The sequence below is a fragment of the Oenanthe melanoleuca genome, chromosome 3 (assembly GCF_029582105.1).
Source record: "Oenanthe melanoleuca isolate GR-GAL-2019-014 chromosome 3, OMel1.0, whole genome shotgun sequence".
Lineage (NCBI taxonomy): Eukaryota > Metazoa > Chordata > Aves > Passeriformes > Muscicapidae > Oenanthe > Oenanthe melanoleuca.
The window spans coordinates 6309375-6333367 of record NC_079336.1 but is presented as its reverse complement, the minus strand read 5'-3'; the positions used below and the strand labels follow the sequence as shown (position 1 = coordinate 6333367).

Genomic DNA, 23993 nt, shown 5'->3' with positions numbered 1-23993 from the left:
CCTCTTTTCACCAAAACTGGGAGTGAAGGGGACAGGCTGGGACAAATGGGCACGGCTACACTTCCCTACTGCCTGGATCTCAATACATGTCTGTTTCCCACCTCTTGCACCTGGAAACACGTTGTCTCTTGCTGCTGTTTTCTGGAGATCAGTGAAAGATGCAGCGACTCTGGCATAGCTTGGGAAATGTGGTGGGTGTACAGAGGGGGTTTTCTGAGTGTCACTTCAACCCTTTTTGCTGCTGCTTCAAGTAAGCAGCCCCAGCACTGAGATCAGGCAGTGCAGTCAGTCTGCTCCTCTCTGCCACTCTCTGCCTGCCAGACTGTGGCAGAGACATCCTGCCATGTGTCACTGCTCTTACCTGTGAGAAAAGCTGCCATGTGTCCTTGGCCAGCACTGACCTGCTGTGCTGCTTCAGAAGAGGTGGTGAGAGCAGGAACAGTGATGGCTGTGGCTGTGGGTTGGAGAGTCATCATGCAGACATTTCCTATGTGAGGAACCTCAGGAACTATGGGGACAGAGCAGCTGAGCTCTGCTTGTGATGCTAAAGCATGGGAAGGACTGGAAAGAGACCAATATGTCTTCTTCTGATAGCTCATGAAAAAAGTCTGCCAAGTAAGTAATTTATGGGGTGACAAAAGGTAATATTAACTAAAATCTCATGAGCTGTTAGCAGAAATGACAGCTGAGATGGACCCTGTGACAGATTGGTAATGTTTATGGTGTAGTGAAGAGCTGGTGAGGGGTCTTATCTCCCAGTCCTGGCAGGAGAACATCTGCAAGGTCTCTCAGGTCATCATATCCACACTGCTCTTCTCTAGCCTGACAGCAGGACCTGGGCCCTACTCCAGGTCTCCAAGAGCTGAATGGATGAGGCAAGAGCTTTCCTTTCTTTAAGCCATATCCATATTTCTTGAAGGTTCATTCCTCTAGCTTCCATGTTTTATTGGACATGAGAATTCCTGCCAGACACACACAATTTTGCTGATGAATCTGTTCTTAAATAAAGGTGTCATCTAACTTTTTGCTCAGCTGTATATTTTTAAAATACTGGTTGAAATGACTCCAGCCAGTGGGAATGTCTCAAGTCAGCAGCTCTCCATATCAAGTGATACCCCTTTGCACTGTGGGTTCAAGGCCTGTTGGCATCACTCAGCTGAGAGGGAAGTGCCACCAGTTTGTGTGTATGTACAAGATGACTGAGGCAAACAAGTACCCAGCAGCCTGGTGTGATAGAGATCTCTTGTGTGCATTAGGGTCCCATTAGCCCAGCCAGGGAAACAGATGAAAAATCCTCCAATGTAAAAACATTCCAAACCTGAACCTTGGCAGGAGCTGAAGTACAGAAATTTGGCCCAAAGCCAGTTTTAGCTAATGGAATGGTGTGGAAGGTGGGATTTTCCAGTATGTGGGTCCCATTACTGCAGTAATAAATACATTAATTATTTTTTCAAAAGGAAAAGGCAAGTTCATTCTGGGAAACACATAAGGCATGGTGAAGTTGAAGTCTGAGTGTGGCAGCTGTAATAATGTAAAAATTTTAGCTCTGCTTTTTCTTTAAAATACCCTGAAAGTCTTAGAGAAGAAAACAACATTAAAAAGCATTAATGCAACTGAGAAAATAATGCAATAAAGACTTACTAGAAGTCTCTCTCTCCTCCTTTCCTCTTCACCCAAACATCTTCCTTTTTCTCTGTCTTTCTTTGGTATAAAACAATGTATTTTTTATAATATCTGTGAGTAGCTTGATAGTGGTTTTGTACTTACAGATAAAACTTACTGGGCTCACAATATTTTCATTTTCTTAATTGTCCAGTTATTAACTTCAAAGGCTGTATTTAATTCTCTGTATCTCTTTCCTCTCTAGTTTGCTAGATTAGTTTTTTGGTCTGTGCTGAAGTCCTAACTAAGCACTGCATTAAAACCTGTGGAATTTTTTCACACACACAGTGCCACTTGGACTCAAGGAAGCATTGAAGTGTGTGCTTTATTTTAAGACCTATGGATAATTACCATGAAAGTTAAATATTTTCTCAAATTCTTCCTTGAGTGGGGATCAGGGTCTTGTCTCTGTGTAAAATGAAACCTTATTCTGAGCACTGTAAGTCAGGGGAGCCATTCAGTGTCCTCTGTCCCCACTGCCAGACCTGCCTCCCTGTGCAGTCCATGCAGTCCTTCTGCTAAGGACCTGCTGTTGTTTAAATGCAGGCATCCATCAGAAATGGCTTGATGATAATAAAAGAAAAAAAGAGGGGGAGTGAATTCCTTTGTGTCTAGATGTGTTTCAGTGGGTTGGTTATCAGTCCTGATTACTGGTGACTTTTTAGTGCTGTGGTTGGACATGTGCTGAACAAAATGGAGGAAATATGGCCTTGGATGTGTTTTTGATGTGAATATCTGTCATACATTTAGATGTGTGCGTGCCTCCTGCTTGATTCATGCTCTCCAGGAAGGGGTCATTGGGCTGAGGGCTAATGAACTGCCATGGTAACTCATAAATTGCTTGGAAAACCCTGCAGGTTCTGCCACATTAATAATCCTGCCATCCTGCTTTATGAGGCAATAAGCTGAGTCCCAGGGGCCAAGTGCTTCACGTCCCAACGAGAGACTGTGCAGGTAAAGAACAAAGGCTGAGCACAGGGGCAGCAGCTACTGCTGCCTGGGGGGGTCTGGTGCTCCTGAGACCAAATGGGGTCAAGGAGAGGTGGAAAAGGTACTCTGGGGTGATGGGGGTGTGCTGACCTCTGCTTTCTCTGAGTGCTTGGGAAAGAGCCTGGCTTTCTCTAAAATGATGTGTTTAAATAAATGTTCTTCCAAGTTGGACTAGAGGCAGGGTCTTTTTTGAACAAGGCAGCTCTGAGGTGGTTGCCCTCATGATGATGATGAGGAGGGAGGCAAAAAAGCTGTACAAATTCTCTCCTGTCATCTCAAAGGGACTGTGCTGTGGTGCATTAGCTCCTGTGCAGTAAATCTATCAATGCCTCAGGCTGGATGAATGTAATGGTTCCTTTTGCTCTTTACATTTATGAATTCATGAATGTAGAAAATGTATTTTTATCACTGCAAAAGAGCTTTCTGTTGCTATAAAACTCAATTCCAAGACCTGCATAAAATAGAAAAGGAGCAATTCCAGACTTCCAAGAAAAAACAGAAGCCTTTTACACCCCTTTGAAACAGGGCAATGCAGGCAGGGTCTTGCAGGGACAGACAGGCATAGAATGTGTAATGCAGACTTTCTTCTAAAGTTGAAATAAAATTTCTGTTTACAAACAAACATTTTAGGAAATCTAGCTCTAGGGATGTTCCACTGAATGTATAATGTCTGCTAATGTTTGTTTAACTTGGCTTCTTGTATAATGCTGTGAAACAGAACTCACAAACATGTAGATTTGAAATTCATGGCCATGTAGATTTGACCTACCAAATAAATAAAGAACAGAATATTGATATAATTCCATGTGGCTACTTTCACTGTCAAGACACTGAGTTCAGACATAGTTTAGGACATCTATTCAAATTCTTTGTCTTATTTTCCTAAGTTTATAGAGGTTTGTTGAGTCATTTTTGTATCAAGCCTGTGTTTCTCTTCAAGCTATAGAGTATTTAAAAAAAAAGCTATCCAGGCCTCATGTAATGACTACAAATATTGAAAAATTCATGAAGTGGGATTCATCTGACCAAGTGTAGACATATAAGCCATAGAGATTTATAGTGTATACATTCCCATCTGAGAAAAACTACTTTTACAGGTAATGTGGAGAAGCAGCTGCTTTTGGGGCACAAATCATCTCATCCTAAACTAAGTGCCTGAAAGAGATGAACTGCATATTTGAAGTGACAGTTCTCCTGTATTGGCTGTAAATGGAGCTCCTGGTGTTTAGTTGTAGAGCCTCTACAATGCAGATATCTACATCTACATCCACCCAGTCCTGGAAGTGTTCAAGGCCAGGTTGGATGGGCTTTGAGCAGCCTGGGGTAGTGGAAGGTGTCCCTGCCCATGGTGAGGGTGGCTTGGAACTGGATGAACTTTAAGGCCCCTTCCTACCTAAACCTGTGATTCCGTGGCTCTATGATCTGCTTAGATCCTTTCAACCACCGTGTTCTCATGCAAATGTTTATTTTAGTCAAAATTACCATTTCTACTTGATGATATACCAGTGTTTTCTCCTTGTATTTATTGGTTTCCACTCCCATTGTTGGACAGATCTCCAACTCTTAAGATTTATCCAAGTAAAAGAGGAACATAATGTTTATTTAAGTTCTTGAGAAATTACCTCTAGCCATGAGTGTTAATGCTGAAAAAGTTCTCAAATAGCAGCTTGGTGCCTTGCACCTCAGCTCAAGGTTATATCAGTCTCTACATGTGGGTTTGGAGAGGGGTTTTCCTATTAATTGGTTTTGCATGGGACTGAGGTCCATTTTCTGCATTTCATCTTTATTAATTCCCTAAATATTTCCAGGAGCTTGGATGGGGTCAGTATATTTGCTGACTTCTTTGACTGGCTGGTTGTTTTTTTAGACTTCTGTTCTCAAGGTCAGATTTGTTCTAAACTGTCAAGGACTGCCTCTGGTGATATGGGAGATGGGGCAGAGTAGATTTTCACTGGTGATATAACATCTGTTACCAGTTTCTGCAAGCAAATGGACTTGTTGAGCCCCCTTCCAGACTTCTGCATATTTCTATCCAGGTGAAGGAAAAGCAAGGAGTTTGTTTTCCTTTCAGAAACTTAGCCCTCACATTCAGAATCAGTCATACTTCAACAGAACCTGTTAAAAAAGCTGTGGCAGTGTAACTAAAATCTGCACCATGATGGGTGACCAGACAGCTCAAGGCTGACGTTTTCTGACTTCTGATGCTGTGATTTTATCACTTTTGATGATGATTTAGCAACTTTTGTGGATGCAGTTTCCTGCATCTCAGAGAGAAGCAAAGAGGAAACCTCTCAGTCAGTGACACTCACAATTTGGATTCATGGCATGGATCTGTTGCAGTTCATGGACTACCTGAAGGTAAAGGCAAGATGCCATCTCTTTTAGTGGCCAGCGCTGAAGTGAGTGGGGCACATGCTTTACTGATGGGCTTGGGGTACCTGCTCATAACAGGCTATAGCAGCTCTGCCATCCTGCACCACAGAGCAACATGCTACAGGGGCAAAGAGCTGTTTATGCTTCACATTAGTGGTTGCACTGGGATGTGAAACATGACACAAATAGCCCCATTAGTTTTAAGATGAAGGTTGGTAAATCAGGTAGTTGAAAACTGTCATTGTGCTGCTGGTGTTTGTCTTTGCTTACTGTACAGCTCGCTGTAGCTTGATATGAATCAACCCAGGAGAGTCTGAACACGCCTGCCCTGCCTGGCACAGACACAACAACTCTTCATTACAGGGCAGAATGAGCCTGGCTCTGACACAGATTAGGGTAAATAAATATTCTGGGGCAGCAGAGCTCTGCATCTCAGGTGGAGGAGGAACAGGTAATGCTATCACCTCAAGGGAAAGGCTTGAAACCCCTTTGATTCCTGCAGAGAAGAAATGGAGGCTTGGAGATAAAAATCATTGCCTTGGGGATGGGGAGGAAAGAAGATGGGGCTGGAGGAAGCAGAGAGGGAGTTCAAAGGACACTTTTTATGATCCTGAGCAGAATGAGCTGTAAGAGAAGTGCTACCTTACAATTAGGCAAGGTTTTCAAGCCTGCTGCTGTGGTCCTTCAACTCTGGGAGAGCTTCTGCTATGGAAAGAGTCCCATAAAGAGTTAGCTAAAGTACTATGCAATCCCTGACCTCCACTGTTCATAAGGGGTGTGCACCTGAGACCTTTAATCCTTTTATCTCTATGTTTTGTATGTTTTGTTTTGTTTTGTTTTGTTTTGTTTTGTTTTGTTTTGTTTTGTTTTGTTTCATTTGGTGAGGACTGTGGCCCAAAAATCACAGGGGAAGACTGCAGGGAGGAGTGGTCAGTCTGTTGTAGTAGAGTGGTGATAGGAAGGAGGCAGGTGGGACTTTTTTTTTTCATTCTTGTATTCATATATTTTATAAATTTAGAAATTAGGGTGTCCTTGGGCGGGAGAGGAGCAGACACAACACCAACCCAGGACATAGGGAAATGTTTTATAATTTACCTGTAGTTTCTACTGTAGTAACTGTAATGCTAAACTGCAATGTAACCAAGATTTTATGGTGGCTGACAGAAGTTGGAGGTTACTAAATAGATTTTCTCACAGAATGATTTTCTCTGGCATAAATATGTCCAGGTCCTTGAGGCTGAACAGCAATCTGCCATCCAGAGAGTGATTTCAGGCCTGGGGTGGATCCTGAGGGTTCTGCCCAGCTGTCCTCCATGCTTGAATAGGAGGGGAACAGTCTCAAAATCACTCATGATCCATTCATGATTTCACCCCAGAAAAGCAGATATACCTGAGAATGATTGTGCAAATTGACATCTAAATGTCACATGTCTAAAGGAAATCTTTCAGAAACTCTGGAGAGAGAGAAGTGGAACAGAATTAAAATTACATGGGTTATCTCTGTGATGAATTTCTTTTTTTTCTGTAAACTTAACCCTGCTGTGCAGACTTTCTATTCTTTGTCGTATTGATACCTTTAATGATGCTTTGAAAATTCTGATCATGAGTTAGTGGTAGATTTGTATAATTTTAGTACCACAGGTTTGTTTTTTTTACCTGGGAACCTCATTGAATAGCCTCATAAATAGGGTTATTCTTGTGTCTCCATGCTTGTTAAGACCTGTGCAGATTTCAAATATAGTAATTAACAGTAATGTTGGCAGGTATGAGACTTCTTTACTGGTGAGGAGGTTGGCAGCCACCCTGCCAGCCCTTTTCAATCAGGAGACTGCAGACTGAGCCAGAGGAATGTCTCAGCAATCAATGCTGACCCTTGATTCACTGATCACCCTAACTCCTCCTAATTGAGGTTAATGCCAGAAGCACTGACACCTTGATGCTCCCTCATTAGTGCCTGGAGGCTGCTGGAGATTGCTGACAGATCAGTGAAACAGGCATTAGATTAAATTTAACGGCAGCCTTTGACACCATGACCAATTAAGATACATTTGCATTAATATATATTTGCCTTTTTTAAAAAAAAAATGTATCAAGGCAAGTGACATTTCCTTGCACTCTTTATAGAAGGATTCACAGCTGGTGCCTTTCTACCAGCATATGCACACTTCTCTGCTGTGCACCTACCACTGCCCTGCTGGTTTCTACTGCCCTCTCTCCACTTTAATGTGAAACAAACAGGAAATCCTCTGGGATTTGGAAAATGAAAATTTATTAGATTTGTTCCTGACCATGAAAAGAGAATTTGAAGACCAGGACAGAGAAGGAAAAAAACAGTAATTTTTTGAAAGTCACCAAATGTGCAAAGAGACGTGACCTCTGTGGTGGTGTCTTGGTACAGCTGAGGTTTGTGAGCTGCTGCTGTAATAGAAAATTCATACAATAGGCACTCAGGGGTATAGGCCATTGATGAGACTACATAGGCACATTTTAGGGATGTGGTTTACTGATGAATTAGTCTGGATTGATGGTTGAACTCGATCTTAGAGCCGTTTCCAACCTAAATGATTCTATGATTCTATGATCAAATGTGTAATTTAATTGCTGGGAAGTGCAGTAATGAATGTTACCACACCTACAGGCATCAGCAAGGATTATTGTGCAATGCACTCACTCCTGAGGAGCGTTTCCTGCTATGAGTGATGTTACACAGGCAGGGCCAGCCAAGCTCTGGGAGAAAGTGTTAGTCTCATTTTGGGTGTGGAGACAACATTTACACAGGGGTTTGTGTTGTGACAGCTGAACTGCAAGAACTATCAACTCTCTTATCAATGTGTATTCTGTGCAATGGATATTCATTGCTAGATGAGCAGGCACATACTTTGTTCTCCAGGTGGAATTCTCACCATGCAGTATTTCCTGCCCAATCTTTGATTATATCAAATCAAAAGAAAGCAGTAGAATATGGCAAGTTAATTTCTAATTTACTGCTGTTCTGAGCTGAGGTGTGGCTCTCCATGGTCAAACCATAAGTCCTGTGTGGACTAGGCAGGGAGGAGAGTGCTGTACTTGATATGAATTTGGTGATTTATAAAAGCTGAATGATGACCAACCCAGGTCTCTTTAGTGTCACTAAAAATAATTTCCCTTATTCCAGTTCAAGCTCTTGTTTGGGAGAGGCCTAGATAATGGCAGAGTTGACATTTATGTGTCTTCTCACTACCTGTGATCAAATCCAGCCCTACATCATCCATCAGTGCTATAAGAGAGTTCCAGGGAATCACTCTTTCCCCTCACTTTGGACATTTTGTTGTATTTCTGCTTGATCTCTGAGCCCAAGACATGGGTGTCATAGCTTCTGTTTGTATGGAAGTTTTGGAACGGGCTTTTATTGTCCTGCTGTCTGGTTGTCTCTGCCCTGGTGCTTAGAGATGGGGATGCCAGGAGGCATTTAAGAGTAAATACCTCCCAGCAGTTCCTTAGGTCATGTCTGCTCAGCACAGATGACCTTTCTGGGGGCACCCCACCTTTCAGTGGGGAGAGATTGCCATGGAATTCTTGTTCTTCAGGAAACTTTCCTTACCATTCATGTGGCACTTGCATTTCCGACCTCCTTTTCAAGACCTCCATTTATTCAAAATATCCACACCCAAACAGTTAATGCCCCTTCAGACAGACACTTCAAATACTGTTGACAGTGGCTACTTTTCATGTCCTGTTTTAGTCACTGTTTAGCTAAGCCATTCATGTTCAGCTCCTTTAATCTTTCCTCATAAATCAACCTGCCCAGCCACTCAATTGTCTTTTTGTTGCTCTTTTCCACAATTACCTGTATCTTTTAACAAACACTGAGCAGGCTTATGATTATTTTCCCCCTGGGGGCCAGCAGAGATTTACAATCTGCCATATATTAGCCATGACTATTGTTTCAGCATTGGGCAGCAGCAGCACCATTACCCCGGAAGAAAAGCTGACTCTCTAGAGTTTCACTCCCAAGTATCCTGCTGCTCAGTATATTTCACTTGTTATCCCTCATTTATGTGAACTGAGCCAAAGAATGCAGGAATTTCTGAATGTCAGAGTAGGGAAGCATTTCTGTATGGGGAGAAAAGGATCAGGATCCTTTTCTGCCTGGTTGTGTTTCCAGCTTTACTGACACAGGGGCCTGGGGTCTTAAGGATGGCTGATACTGCACAATGTAAACAAAAAAGCAAATCCTACTAGATCCCCTCCAAAGATATTTAACTAAATTCCTAACCCCTGAGCCCACCTTGGGCCATCTCTTATCTTTGAAAGCCATCTCACAGCTGCCTGCAAAGACTGCAGGCTGGTTAATCCCAGCAGATGGACCTTGGTGTTGGTGCCTCAAGGGGAGGCAGCAAGGGAGGGAGGGCAGAGTCTTGGAGGTCTCTTTGTTAATGGGTGTCACTCCATTTTGGTTTAAGCCAAAGCCTCAGGGAGAGGCAGAAAACTGGTATGCAGCTTCATCTGGAGTCCAACAAACCTGTTTTGGGTCAAAAGTTGCCCCAGCCTGGATATGCTTATATCTTGCAGGGGCCCAGGGAATAGATATCAGAGACCAGCCTGCAAATGGGGATTGCACTGTTTAGTCCCTGGATTATATGTATTTGCTTCAAGCTTTGATGAAATTCTCTAAGTATTTTCTTTATAAGAAAAAAAAAAGCCTCTCGGAATGGACAAGAAATGCCTTTTTTAAAAGGGTCCATGAAAAATTAGAAAGCATATAACAGCTTACAAAAGGGCAGCCCCCTACTCCATCTCTTCCCCAGGCATGGCAGTCAGCACTGCCCAGTGGAGGGGCACTAGCCCAAGGGCAAGAGGTTTTCTGCTCAACCCTGATCAATCATCAGCTCTTTGGGCAGCCACTGTGCTTCCTCCTGCCTGGTGTGGTGAGACCCTGGGGCTGTTTGCTCAGCATCTGGCAGGACAGAGCAGCAGCCTCCCCACCTCCCTGGGGTTTTGGTTTATGCAAGGAGTGCAGACATGATCACACAGATGTGAGGAGTCTCTGCTTTCAGTGCCTACAGTTGCTGTTGAACTTTATTGACATGAACCTTCAGAATGATCAGGTGTTAAGCTCCTGCCTGACATGTCCATTGCTGTCATGATAATTCACTCAGTCATGAATTCAATGACAGTCTCACATTTACCTTACTTTTATTTGGTTGTTTCTCATTGTTATATCTTTTATTACTATGAAAAATAGCTAATATTAAATTATCTTCCTCTCTACTTTTTCCCCAGTGAAAAAAAATCAAATCACTAACTCAGGATTACATACTAACACACTTTTTTTAACATGCTGCATATTGATATTGATCAAAGGGTCTGACTTCTGTGTGAAAGCTGTATCTGATTCCCACAAGGAGGAAAGGCAAATTTTCTCTTCTGTGCTAATAGAAATGATCAAAACCTTCTGCAAAAGCCTTGGGTATCAATGAAGAATGCAGTATAGGATGTTGGTGAATGTTGTGGCTCTCTTTTGGGAGGATTGAACCACCTAGCGAATTGGAGTTGGAACATATGTAATCTGAATTTTCTGTCAGATATTTCTTAGCTTGTTACAGTACTAACAAACAAGTGGATTTTCTTTTCTTCCTCACCTCATAATTTTTTGTCCTTTAAGTTGTGCAGAATTAGATATGAGGGTACTTCTTACAGTACAGCAAATTAAATGGGGAAGGCACAGATACTGGTTTGTACTTTCTGTTTTTCTTTCCTTCCTGTCCCTGTTCAGCATTGTCAGGGTAGTGATTTTCTCTTAAGCAACACTTAGGCCTATGCATATGTTTGCATTTAATTTCCAGATGGAGAGGCAGGCCTCTAACAGCAGTGTGAGCTGCTGCTTTATGGATCTGGCTGACTGACTCACCTTTCTGCAGCTGGCCAAGAAACTCTGCCCCACACCCAGGATGCCAACACTCATGGCTGAGCCAGGATTTTGGACTCTCAAGCCAGACTGGTACAAAAAATGATTTACCTGTCCCAGGCTGTGAAAAGGTTCAGGAGCTCTTTACATTTGTGGGGCTCTTGAACCCAGGATCATACAAACTGCTTTACTTTCTGGCATGGCTGCTCTTCATAAAGGTGTTTCCTGAAGTTTTGGGCAGATTGTATTCAAGGAAATGTATTTCACCATTAGCACTGACGTTTTGGTTATGGCAAAAATATTTTCCTGTGTAGAATGACTTGTAATGATCCTTCTGTTTCTCTGTAAGTGCTCCTTGCAGACTTCCTGGAGGGGTTTCTGTGTCTCTGTGTCTCAGGGGTCTCATCCTGGCTTGGACAGTTTGTTTTCCTGAGGGACCTTACTTAGCAAGTTGTAGATCTCATTTTAACTGGGTCCAACCTACTCTGAAGTTCAAGACTAAAGGTTTGGACTAGCAACCTGGAGTATGAGTAGAAGGTTGGAATACTGAGTGCACAGATACATTGATCTGAATAGGAATGTATTTGCAAATAGGTGTGTTATTAAACTCACTCTAATGCTGACCAGATGTAGCTGTCCACAGTATAATCAGCTGCATATGGACTAGATACCTTGGCCTCCCTTTGTAGTCAGTATATGGAAAGAAAAAGGCATTTCTAGGTTGCAGTTCATCTGATTTTCAAGTAGGTATTTCAGTTACCCCTTACAAGTACTTGTTTCTCTGTCATTTTTTTAGAGGAACCTAAAAATGGGGGTGACTGAACCAGATGTGAATACCTGCACTGTTGACATCTGAAGTTAGGCCAGATAGTTCTTATCTTGAATATGTTTTCTTGAAAATTATCTGTTTTCAATAATTATTTCTCATTACTTTCCTAAGTCTTCAAACCTCATGTTGTCTAAATTAACTTCAAGCACATTGTTAATTACAATTTTACTAAATTGCTTCAAATAATTGCTTTAAAAAAAAAAAATTTCGTCTTTGACAGTTTCATGCCTCATTACCAGAAAACTAGAAAATTAGTATATTGTTAAATAATATCTGCTTTGTGTAAATAACATCTCTTCTGAAGGGTTCTAAGCCTTCAGTGGGTTGGAACCCTGTTTTGCAGGGTGGGATTCAGGTTTTGATTCTAATTCTGAATGTAACTGTCCAGAGAGGTTTCACAACTCTTGCTGTAGCCAAGGAAATTTGTTTTTGTACTGACTAGATATGTAGAGCTCAATAGCCCATATACACACAGAAAGCAATATTTTAGACAATTTGGTTTATTTATAGATCCTGCCTAATATTTGCACAGTCTGTCTTTGATGTTTCAGCCTAGGGCCTTTCAAAAGCACTCAACAGTCATATTTAACCAGATCATGGGTGTTTGACCAGTGAAATATGCTTGGATCAGTGCTGACAGTAATGGGTTCTCACACACAGAATGCCCTTGTGGACAGTTACATGGTGACTTCCCAGCTTCTTGTCACTGTGCAGAGATGAAACCTTGGGAAGGGTTTATCTTGGTCTGAGGGATGCAGTGGTCTTGATATAGTTCCCTTGCTCTGGCAGCTGTTCTTGTGGAGGACACAAGAATGCAGGAAAGAGGCGTGTTGCTATTTATTTATTGTTTTTACCCATCTTTGAAAACAGTGGATCCCAAAAATGGACATGGCAATGATGTCCTTCGTACAGCACAGAAAAACAAAGATTCTCTTCTCTATTTTGAGACATCAAAGGAATGTCCTTCTGGAGTGCATTTCCTTTTCCCAGTTTGTGAAGAAAGAAAACCTTTCCCGGTGTTTTGTTTCAGTGGATGCTTACCCAATTCAGAAGCTGTTAGGGCTAGAGTTTGTAACATTGAAAACACGAAAATTTTCAACCAGAGATGCCTTGAACCAACACAAGAATAACAGCTTGTCCCATAGTCAAAGCTCCTGGTGGTGTTTATCACTGTATCAGTCAGAATGCTCCTGCAGATCCAGTTTCACCAGCTCTGTGTGGTGTTTGCCCACGTGGAAGCAGCTGGGGTGACACCAGCAGATCCATGAGTGCCCAGCCATCCTGTGTGCCCAGCTCTGCAGGGGAGGCTCTGCCTGCCTTGAAGGACATGCTGCAGCCAAGCCTGCAAGGAGCTGCTTGGACAGCCTGTGTCACCTGAAGAAGGGTCCAGGCTCCTCAGTGAAGTGAGCACCTCCAGAAACACAGGGAAACTCTCCATTCTAAGCAGACATTTAGTGCATGCAGCTTCCAGCTAGATCCTGTGGTTTTTGGGGCTCTACCAGGAACTACCCAGCCCTGATCTTGGCAAAAGCCAACACAGACTAATTAGAGCCTTTCCCAGCTGGCTCCAAACCCATCAGCATCATCAGCCAGTCTTACAGCATGCCATGCTTGCCCACTGCACTGTCCCTGCCCCATGGAGGTGTCCTGGTGTTACTGGTGTTGGTTTGGTGCCTACTGGTAGGAAATCTCTGTGCCAGGGTGAGTCCTCCCATCTTGCAGCTCCCAGCATCTTCTGTGCACTTGGTGTCTCCCAAGCAGCAGAGGGGGCAGGGAACGAGTCTGAATACATCAAGGAGGCACTTTTGACCTGCCAGGCATCCCTCATACTGAACAGCCAGATTGGAGATTTAACTGTGTTTTGGAGAGAGTCCCCATGGTCTACACTTTTACAATAAAAATGTTCTCTGGCCCCAAGGGCAAGTGGCAAGGCATGGCTCACATCTGAATAGAGGAAATCTTTATACCAAAGCTAGCTGCAGTGAAAAGTCCCTGGCTGTGCTGTCCCCATGGCTATGCCAGGGTGGAGAATGGACCAAAATAGCTCTTAAAATTTTATAAGTTACAATCTGTGTACAATTCCAAGCCAGTGCTTGAGCCCTTTAGTTTAGTAATATAGATATATCCTGGATTTGAAGTTCAAATCAAAGAGTTTTATTGATCATTGTTTTTCCAATCCCTCTTTGTTTATTCTTCAGTATTTCTGTGATAACAGGTTATGGCATTCATGAAACTGGCATGCTAAAAAACATCTCTGCTCCAGATCAACACAGCTTTACTGTCAGAAAGGGCTATGGGGCTGCAAAAAAATGTGGGGGAAGTATTGAAACTGTCTGGGTCCTGTGAGTTGGAGAGTGAGTCTGGCATTGGCCAGGGAATGGCCAGTGAGCCCTAAACTTGGCTCCCATCATAGTGAGAGAGCAAGAGAGAAACAGAGGTGAGGGCTGTGCCCTGCCACTGCAGGGGAAGCTGCTCCATTTTTTTTCCTAGACCCTTCTCAAATATTTTTGTCCAGTTCTTTCATTTTTGTTGCCATATGATTGGCAAAGCAAAACCAGCTAATGCCAGTTGTTCCTTCTGGCCACAGGACACAGCCACTTGGCTGCTCAAGTTTCCTCTTCTCCTTTTGCTGTTCTCCCTCTCTGAGAAAGGAGCAGCTGTTCCATGCACCTCTGTCTGGGACATTCAGAGCAGGAGAATGTCTCTTCTCTCACACTAATGACCTTGTCCGTGATTTCTCAGCCTACTTGGAAGGAAAAGAGATTGAACAACATCCATAATTATTTAGATTGGCAGTGGAACCCAAACTGGGCTAATTTGATAACTTTGAAAAATACAGACTCCTCAGACCAATGTTTCCTTTGGACATGTACATTCTAGTAGCATTTAATTTATTTCTTTAATTAGCCCTCCAAATCTTTATTAAATATTACCAGTTCGGTCTGAACTCTGGTTTGCTTTGAAGGTTTTGGGATCAGATCCTATTGCCAAGAGAAGCTGGAACATTTCTAGTCATTAACCAAGAATGACTCTAAAAGGGGCTTTGGATCAGAAATATGGAGATATTGAAGTAACCTTTCTAGTCAAAGTTTGAATCCCTTCTTGGATAACAGCTATTGTAGGGAGAAGGTGCAAACTCCCTAAACAAAGTGGGCAGAAAAGGTCATAAGAGATGATGTCTTGTCCAAGTGGCTCTTAGGACCTGCTGCAAATACTTTCAGTGGAGTCAATAGGTTTTGAGTCAGGTCTCTGTTCTGCAATAAACACAGAAGGATAGCAGTAATTGCAGACCATGGTGCTCATTTTGGTCACCATGATATCATTATAACAGATTCCCAGTCCATAAACACACCATTTCCTTTGCTAGCCCAGCAGATCCTGTGAACCAAACATGCTGTTGAAAGAGAGTTGCAGATAATGTGGTTTTCCTGAGCCTTTCAAACATATTATAAAACCAGAGGAGCTGCAGTAATCATCATTATTAGTAAGCAGACTTGGAGCCTGAGTCTGAATCTGCTGTGAGTATAAACAACCTGCTTTCGTGTTCTTCGTCCCTGCCTTGGGTGATGAGTGTTTCACTGTGAGATTAGGGGTTGAAGGCTCTGAGATAATGATTTCAGCTGTGTGCCTCTTAGTGCTGTAGAGCCCATTGAATATCAGAAAATTTATTGCTGTGACTTAGTTGCAAACTCCCTGGAGTGGACAAGGGTTGTGGACCTCATGATAAATAGCACACGCTAATATTTAGCAAATGATAATGCAGACCACAGAAAAGTGGGAATAGAGGAAAATATATTCCCAGGGGCTGACAACTAATGCAAAGAGCCAAGAAATAGTTTATAGTGGGAGGGAATTTCCCCAGCTTCCCTCCTCCATGCATAAGTCACTGCATTGCACAGGGCCCAACATTGATCCCTCCAGCACCAAAGTTACTCCTGGCTGGAGTTCAGAACATACAAACTCACAAAGCCCTGCAGGCAGAGCAGACCTGATGTTTTCCAGCCCCAGCTGGAAGGTGGTAGAGCCTATATTTGAAGCAGATGAAAGGGCTTGTGACTAAAGCTTAACTGGTTGTTTATAGGGCTTCTCTAATGCATCTGTGCCATCTGCTTCATGCCCAGGGCAGGTATCTTACCAGACCACTTCTCTGTCACCCCTTCCCAGTTAGACCCTGTCCAGAGAGCTAAAAAATCCTCCATTTTCTTTCACCCAACCAACAAGGACATATTTGTGCAAGAAATCTCCCTCTGCCTGGGATATGCCATCCTGGAAGAGTGACATTCCCTGACTGTAAACAGAAATGTGTCATTGCAGGAGATGAGGCACATACAACATGATGTCAGAGAGTGGTGGGTGAGCCCTTCTGGGATCAGGATCCCTTGGTGGGGTACTGTACATGCATGTGTACAGACAGCACTGCTCTGGTGAGTGCTGTGCCAAATTATGTCAGCCCTTGAGGCAGGAGGGTTTGTACAGCTGGTAAGGGGTTGGGGCAAGTGGGGGGCTGGGGTGACCTACTGCCCCTTTTCCTTTTTATGGCCTTTCAAAGAGGCAGCTGGGAGATGGATGATGCCAACCAGCTGTTCCTGCCACTTCCAGTCTGGGACGGGGAAGGGGAAGGGCATGGTGAATTCCTGGTGAATGAGTAGAAAGGGAGGAGAGGGAGGAATGAGAGGGGCAAGTCAGTCTTGAGACATGACAGGTCTGTGGTGGATGAGGCAGCTTCCCCTTGATGCCTGCAGGAAATCTGGGTCATTAGAGGGTGATGGATGCCTTAGCAGAGCTGTCTGTCCTGTGGTGATGGAAAATGTCCACCTCATGCAGCACCACTGTGCTTAGTCCACAGCTGAACTGAGCAGGCTCAGAGGCAGAGGGTGGCAATGCCTAAGGGCTTTAAATGTTACTTTGGGGTAGAAGGTGAAAAATGATGTAGGTAAACAACTGATTGGGAGAGGTAAGGCTTTGATTGCAATTGAATTTGGGTTTTTTTTTTTCATTTGTGGGAAATACAGACTGTCATTAATGAGACATTCAGTCATGACACTTCTGAGAGACAAGGATTAGAACTGCAGACTTGGGCTGATAAGGTGAGAATTAAAGTTTCCTGTGTGATTCTATGGAAAGTGCAGTAAAACACACGTAAAACCAAATTGAGGATCATGTGTTTCAGATGCTGGGAAGGGAGGAATGATGGATAGCCTGTGGCAAAATCCAGTGGATGTATGTGTGGCTGCAAAAGATCAGAAGGAGGCATAAGCATCTGATTTAGAACACTTGTAGTGCAGAGGCAGATTCGTAGCACATGTTGAGAGCTTATAGGGAACAGACCATGCAATATGTGATACCACACGCAGAGAGCCAGCACTCTGGAAACTTCCTTCTCCTGGGAAAAAGATCATGGAGCAACATTTGTTTTTAAGAGGCACCCTCTTGTTTTATATATTTGTGCTTTCTATCATGATATTTGGTAGCATTGCATTTCATCACTTGGAGACATGCTGCTTAGGAAGGCAGGCCTGGAGAGTACCTGTGCTCTGCTTAAGCCCCTTTTCTGTGGCTGCATGCCATAATCTGGCCATTGTGTGTTCTGAGACCAAAGTGTGTGTAGTTGGGTTGAACTAATGAAGTATATCCTGGGAGAGATGCACTGGAAGAGGACACCATGCATTAATAGACCCAAGGAGCAGATCAGTGAGATGCTCTCAAATAGCAAGTCTAACTCTTCCTCCTGAGTTCAAAAAGAGCTTAACGTGAAACATGTACACTTTCAAACACCTGTGTTCTCAAATCAAAGCATAAATGCCCTAATTAAGGCCCCTTCTAATCCTGATTCCTTACACATAACACAGGGGAGCTGGCTGTCCTGCCTGTGCCCTCCCTCTGCCCCTCCTGACAGTCCTTTTTATGAGCAGACTGGACCACTGCATTTCCCTGTGGCTGTGGGCAAGCAGGAGCCTCTGATAGTGTTCCACCTCTTGCTGGAGTGGAGGTGAGTGGTGGAGGCACATCTCCACCAGCCATCCCATCTGTGATGACACAGACCCTTCTGTCACATCTCCTTCACACTGGATGAAATATCATTTGGTTGAGGCCAGGGGGGTAACCTTCCTCCTTCAGATCTGTTTTCCAGGGACTAGGGGCTGCTTTCAGGTATTGAACAGGCAGCCAAGGCCTCTTACTGTTCTTTGCTGACACCATCACTCAGCATCCTCCTGCAGCACAGCTGGGGCAGTGGGGGCCCTCTGGCTGCTTTCCAGCCACCAGCAGCTGCACGTTTTCTCCAGAGAAGTGACTCTGGTCCCAGGGAGATGGCCCAAGCAATGGCATTTGGAAAAACCTGCAGCAAAGCAGCAGAGCTGGGAGGATAAGAAGATTGCTGGGATAAGAATGGTGGAAAAGAATACAGGAAGGAAAATGGCAATGGGAAATGTTGTTGGCAATGGGAGAGAAATGGGAGTGATGGAAAAGGAATGAAAGAGAAAACTCTGAGAGGAGCAGTTCAATCACTTTGTAGATAATATATGATACTTGAGCCAGGATTTCAATTTTTTTTTTTTGTATTCCAGCTCTGATCTGAGTTACTGTAGAAGAATTGTTTTATTGTTTTGTGCCAGACTTTCCCCATTTATGAACCAGATAGTGGCCATTAGCAAACCTATAGCAGGTGAGGGCATCTTCAGATCCAAGCCTGGAAGTGTTGACACTTGAGCATTATTGATAGACATGTGGAGACAGGCTGTCTCTGTGAATACTTCTGCAGAGATCTGTGTGAGTCTCTTTAAATTTGGCAGCTCATTGAGCACATGCACCAAACCTGAAGCATCTTCACACTTCACACTTACACTGGCACTTGTGCCCTTAACTGTTCTGCCAGCTCATGACAGGTTTTGCAGTGTCTGGTGTCATGAGGGGAGGGAGTAGCAGAGCTCTGAGCACATCCTTAAGGACCAACCACCCATAAGATTTGTCTGCAGCTCCAGAAGTGCAAGTGAGGTCTCTGTCTGAGCCACTCCTGGAAGCCTGGACAGACCTGGGTGATCTTACACAGGTCAATTATTCCCTCTTTTCTTCATCTCTGCATTTAAAAAATGAAATATGAGGATACTTTGCAGAAGAGTGATGAAGGTAAGTAAGATAAAGAGTAGGATGTGATGAGGTGTACTCAGAATTCATGGGAGTGCTCAGATAAAAGTTCTCCATTAAAGTGGATGCTGTTATCTGCCATCCATCTGCCATTCACCTCACTGCACTCCACCCTTGGTCACTGATCATTAGCATCACTCACAGACTTGAAGTGATTTCAACAAATTGTCTGAGATGTGCTGCTTCTCATTTCAAGAGGTCTTTGGCAAGACAACAGAAGAAAGTAATGCAGTGTCACAATGCTGATAGCAAGTCACAGATGCTGATACCAAGAGACTTATTTAGTCCATTTTGATTTCTTTTGTTTTGCTTTTCTTATCTCATCAAACAATCCTTGCTGGACTCCACAACTGTGTCTCTCTGAGATCCTTCCTTAGGACCCACAGCCCAAGCCTGAAGCTCCCTAAAGAACTGGCCATTCTGAAGATCTTCACTGTGTCTTCAGCTTTGTTCATGTCTCTTTTCAGAACCTGAGTAAGTGATGAGGTTTTCAGATAGAAGTATGATAGATACAGTTGTGAGCCATGGCAGTATTTGGCCTTTATTTTCTCCCCAGTTTGCTGTCCCAGAACTGCCCTGGCCAGTTGAGTTATGCCAGTCTGAGTCACACAGCAGCTGGAACAAGCTTCCCTCTTCATTAGCTTTTGGAAATGTTTGTGCTTTGAAAGGGTAGGGCCCATGTGGAGAACACTTCATTTTCTCCAATTTGCATCATTTTGCTGCTCAGATGTTCTGTTGTTTTTTGGGTGTGGATGTCTCCAAACTTCCAGAACTCTGTTGAAACAGCTATTTCATGACTGGTGATACAAATTTGTCTTTATGTTTATTGGAATGACACAAAGAAATAAAGAGTTCTTTCTTCATGATCCCCCCCACCTTTAAATTACAAGAAGTTGACAATTAAGATCCAGAGTCCTGTTCTTATACTGGGGTGACCCCATATTCATGGTGGAAAAGGATTTCTGATCTGTGCAAAGGGTGTCTGTAGGCATTACAGACAGAAACTTTTTCACATGCCAGTGTACCTTACTGCTCTTCCTGTGGGTTAGCTGACTTTCACCAAGTTGGGAAACATCCACAGAGCACCGTGAGTGGAAGTGACATATTTACCTCGCCTTGTCTCCTTTCATCCCATTTTAGACCTCAAACTGTCTAACAACATTAGAAGGCCCCACAGAATGAGAACTTGAAGTCAGTACTGCTGGATTTACTGAATTACTGAATCTCTATGCTATCTCCTGACATTAACATTAACTGAATGCATCAGGAATGGGGTGAATTTTTAGGGATATGGGAAAAAGGAAAATCTTAGAAATGAAACTTGGGAAACCAAATCTGCCTGCTATGTTTGTCATGCAATTAGTCAAAGAGCTGGCTCACATAGTTCCCTCTGAAAATCAAAGAATCAAATGAGAACCAGAGGACAGAGGAAAATATGTTGTATTGATCTTTACAAATAAGCAGCAGTTGTTAAAAGAGTTAGTAACTATCCAATAAATTTGGTTTCCATGTCTAGTGAAGGAGTTAAATAAGGAAGGAAGAAGAATTTGCTGTGCCATGCATTCACATGGAGCCATATGTATATTAGCTAACCCTCAAGAGAGTTGCCAAAATGGAATGTAAGTGATGGAAAAAGGAAGGGGTGAATTTTGTCTTCATGCAATACTGGAGGAAAGACTAAACAAAGTAAATCTGTAAGCATTTAAAGCAAACCTCATCCCTGGTGAAGAAGAGTTTATTGAATTTTCTGTGTGACTCAGAGCACACTGGAGTTATTAATTTGATTCCTTTAGTGGCATGTTGGAAGTATGCAGCCCCTCTACACATGTTGACTTCACCATTGAAAAGGAACATGGATGACACACACATAGATTTGTAGGAAGGAAATCCAGACAAAACTTAATCACTTAGTTTGATCCAACTGTTGGCCAAGTGGATGAAAAGAATATGATCATTTAATCTGTGTAAATAAAATGTCTATTCATGTACTGAGGCAATTAATATATTGTTTCATGAAGACTGAGCTGAAAATTTAATTTAAATTGACTGGAGATGAGGATTATAAAGCAGACTGAAAACAGGCTGGAGGCACCAGAAACACATAGTGGTGAATAAATGCCAAGACTTGGTGGAAGATACCTCAGGGAGCAGAAGGGAACAATGTTAGACTGTTTTTGTTTAAGATCCTTATTAATGGTTTGGAAGGAGGGTTGGCTTATTGTGGGATGGTGCTCATCTTGGGAGATATCATGCTTTCCAGAGCACTAGTGCTAATAACTTTTGATCTGGCAAACTTTGGATGAATCAAAATGACAACAAGTGCTGCCAAAAGTTCAGTCTGGGGACCTTACCCAGAATCCCAGTGAATGTACCTGTCTGTAGATGCTTTCTGAAATCTCACTCCATGTGGTTCACCATTTAGAGCAAACAAATTCTCTTAGTTTCCAAAGAAGCTGGACAGGTAACCCTGTTCCATAATTGGAAAGAAGTGCAGGAAGGGAATTAAAGGGAATGCAGAGCAATTTTTCCATAATTTTGCAATTAATTGGCTGGCACTGTCCAGCACTAGCTGTCACATTTGATTTTTATTCATTCATAAGACATTGCTGTGCAGCCCCAGAAGTCCTACACAGTGTGTCTTCTGCAAGGCTCAGGAAGAAATGCAGTGAGGTTGTCTGTGCTGGACCAGTTCTGCAAGGCTGGTTCATATTCCATGTTGTGAGTTCCCTAGGGCAGGGAATGTCCTAATGGGTTTAATTTACACAGTAGAGTTACTCAGGCAGGGGGTATAGCTCAGTGGCAGAGCATTTGACTGCAGATCAAGAGGTCCCTGGTTCAACTCCAGGTGCCCCCTCAGGTGCTGCTTTTTTAGATCAGATATTAGAAAAACAATTCTTTATTGTGAGGGTGGTGAGGAACTGGAACAGGTTGCCCAGAGAAGCTGCAGCTGCCCCATCCCTGGAAGTGTCCAAGGCCAGGTTGGATGGGATTTGGAGAAACCTGGGAGAATGGAAGGTGTCCCTGCCCATGGCAGGGGATTGGAATAAGAGGATCTTGGGAATCTCTTCCAACCCATTTTATGATTTTCTGATTTTTTTTTTTGTGGTTTTAAGGAAACACACACAGTGCTTAGACACTGATTGAGAGGATTGAGATTATGAAGGAAGTTTAAGCATAAGCTACCAAAGGGACAAGCCACAACCAAAAAACAAGTGAAGATGGAGAGAAGGAGGGAGTGTGAACCACAGGAGCACATTTATTTCAGCCCCTTGAAGAATCTCTCTTTTCTCAGCATAGTCTTCTTGTTTGGATACAGGTACCACAAACTGTGGCAATCTTAGAGTCACAAATACCAACTTTCCCTGTTCTTCTCCAGTGCTTGGCTGAAGGAAACATTCCTCGCATATTCCTGTGTTTAAGTGAACATTGGTTTGGGTCTTGAGTGGGAGGGATGACTAAGAACTAAGAATTAATTGCTTGATTCATTCTCTGATTACTCTTTACAAGTATTAGAAAAGGTGTTATTATCTGCTGAAAGATGATTCTTTTAATTGTGCTTTGATGAGAACAGAAAACAAGGGAGTCAGTTACTCAGTGTGGTCCATTAGAAGTGTATTAAAGACAAATGCAGAATCCCATGAAACTTTTCCCAAAGATGACATTTATTAGGTTGTTAAATAACCTCCCACAGAAGCATTCGAAGCCCTGTCACTTAACTGATAGATTACTGAGGCCAAGAGGTCATAAAACCACCCTAAATTAATTGCTGTTTGAACTGGAGTGAAACAAAAAAAAAGTTGGTTTGAAGATTCCCAGTGACTGTAAGTATTCCCCAAACCTTGCAAAATTGTCAAAGAAACCAGAGTTATATCTGTTCTGAATGTCTAGATTTAACTCTACCTACTGGCCACTGTGAGATCTTTTAAGGTTGAAGAAACTTTGCTAACTAATTCCAATTCTCTCTTTGAATACTTATAGTCTGTGATTAAGAAACCTCTCAGCCTTTTCTTTGTAAAATTAAAGAGATAAATCTTCCCATGTCTTTCTCCAGAATGAAGTTTCCCAGTACTTTATTCATTCTTGTATTTTTTCCTCAATTATTTTCAGTTCCTCAGTACCTGCAGTCTCTAGAATAGGCTCTGAATACCAGCAGCAGTTGCACCAATGCCAGGTTGTGTTGTTATATAATTTCTTTGCTGCTTCTACTTGGTATTACATCTCTAGTACCTGTATTATGCTGCTGAAGATGTCTATGTTACACCATTTAGATTCTATCACTTTCTAGGCTTTTCCCAGTTTCTTTCTGGCCTCTTGTCTCATGCTTGAGAAGCAAGTTCTCCACTGTTTAATCTTACATTCAGGATTTTACTGAAATTCATACTGTTGGCTTGTGTGCAGTTTACTGAATTCCTCTCTGGACTGTTTTGCTTTATTGTCCTCTGTAATCCATGTCACTTCCCAAAGTTCCACAAACTTACTAAATAATAGTTTAACCTTTTCTTCCATGTCAGCAATAAAAATATTAAATATCAACTGCTAGGCCAACATCTATAGGGGGCTGAAAGTTCACTTGCTGAGTGAACATTTGCCATTTAATGTTTAATTTGGAAAGCTATCAGCTGGTCTCCAATTAATCTACACTGTACTATGTTTATTTTAAACCAGCCAAGTATATTACTCAATAATTCAAATTTGGTGCTCTTCAAAAGTCCATTACCTCAACTCTATTACTTATATCAACCTCGTTTGTAGGCTCATCAAAATGCAAGACTGGATTAATTAATAAAACTCCTTTTCCATTACATGTTGTTAATGTATATTAATTATTTATTTGTTGAGCCCTGTCACAGATGTTCTGTGATTTTGCCCATGATGGATGTGCTGCAGACAAGCCCATGATGATAGGCCTAATTACCCCTTTTGAATGTGTGTGGTGTATGGAGAGCATCCACTTATTTACCTCGTAAAATCCTCCTGAAGTTTCAGGAGAGCATTGTGTTGCAGTGACTTGGACACATACATAACAAGCAGCTACCGGATTTCACTAAGGGATTTTAATTTTTAATACTATTTTAAATGTGTCTGTTGGTTTTTATTATTGTATCATGC

At 42.6% G+C, this 23993-nt stretch overlaps 1 protein-coding gene and 1 non-coding gene across 3 annotated transcripts in view; both read left to right on the top strand.

Annotated features, from left to right (window-relative positions):
- LOC130251671 (protein eva-1 homolog C-like) overlaps positions 1-23993 on the top strand; it is a 199308-nt gene that overhangs the window by 98920 nt on the left and 76395 nt on the right. The window lies entirely within an intron of this gene.
- On the top strand, positions 21667-21738 carry TRNAC-GCA (transfer RNA cysteine (anticodon GCA)). The gene has a single exon. It is a non-coding gene; the product is annotated as a tRNA-Cys (tRNA).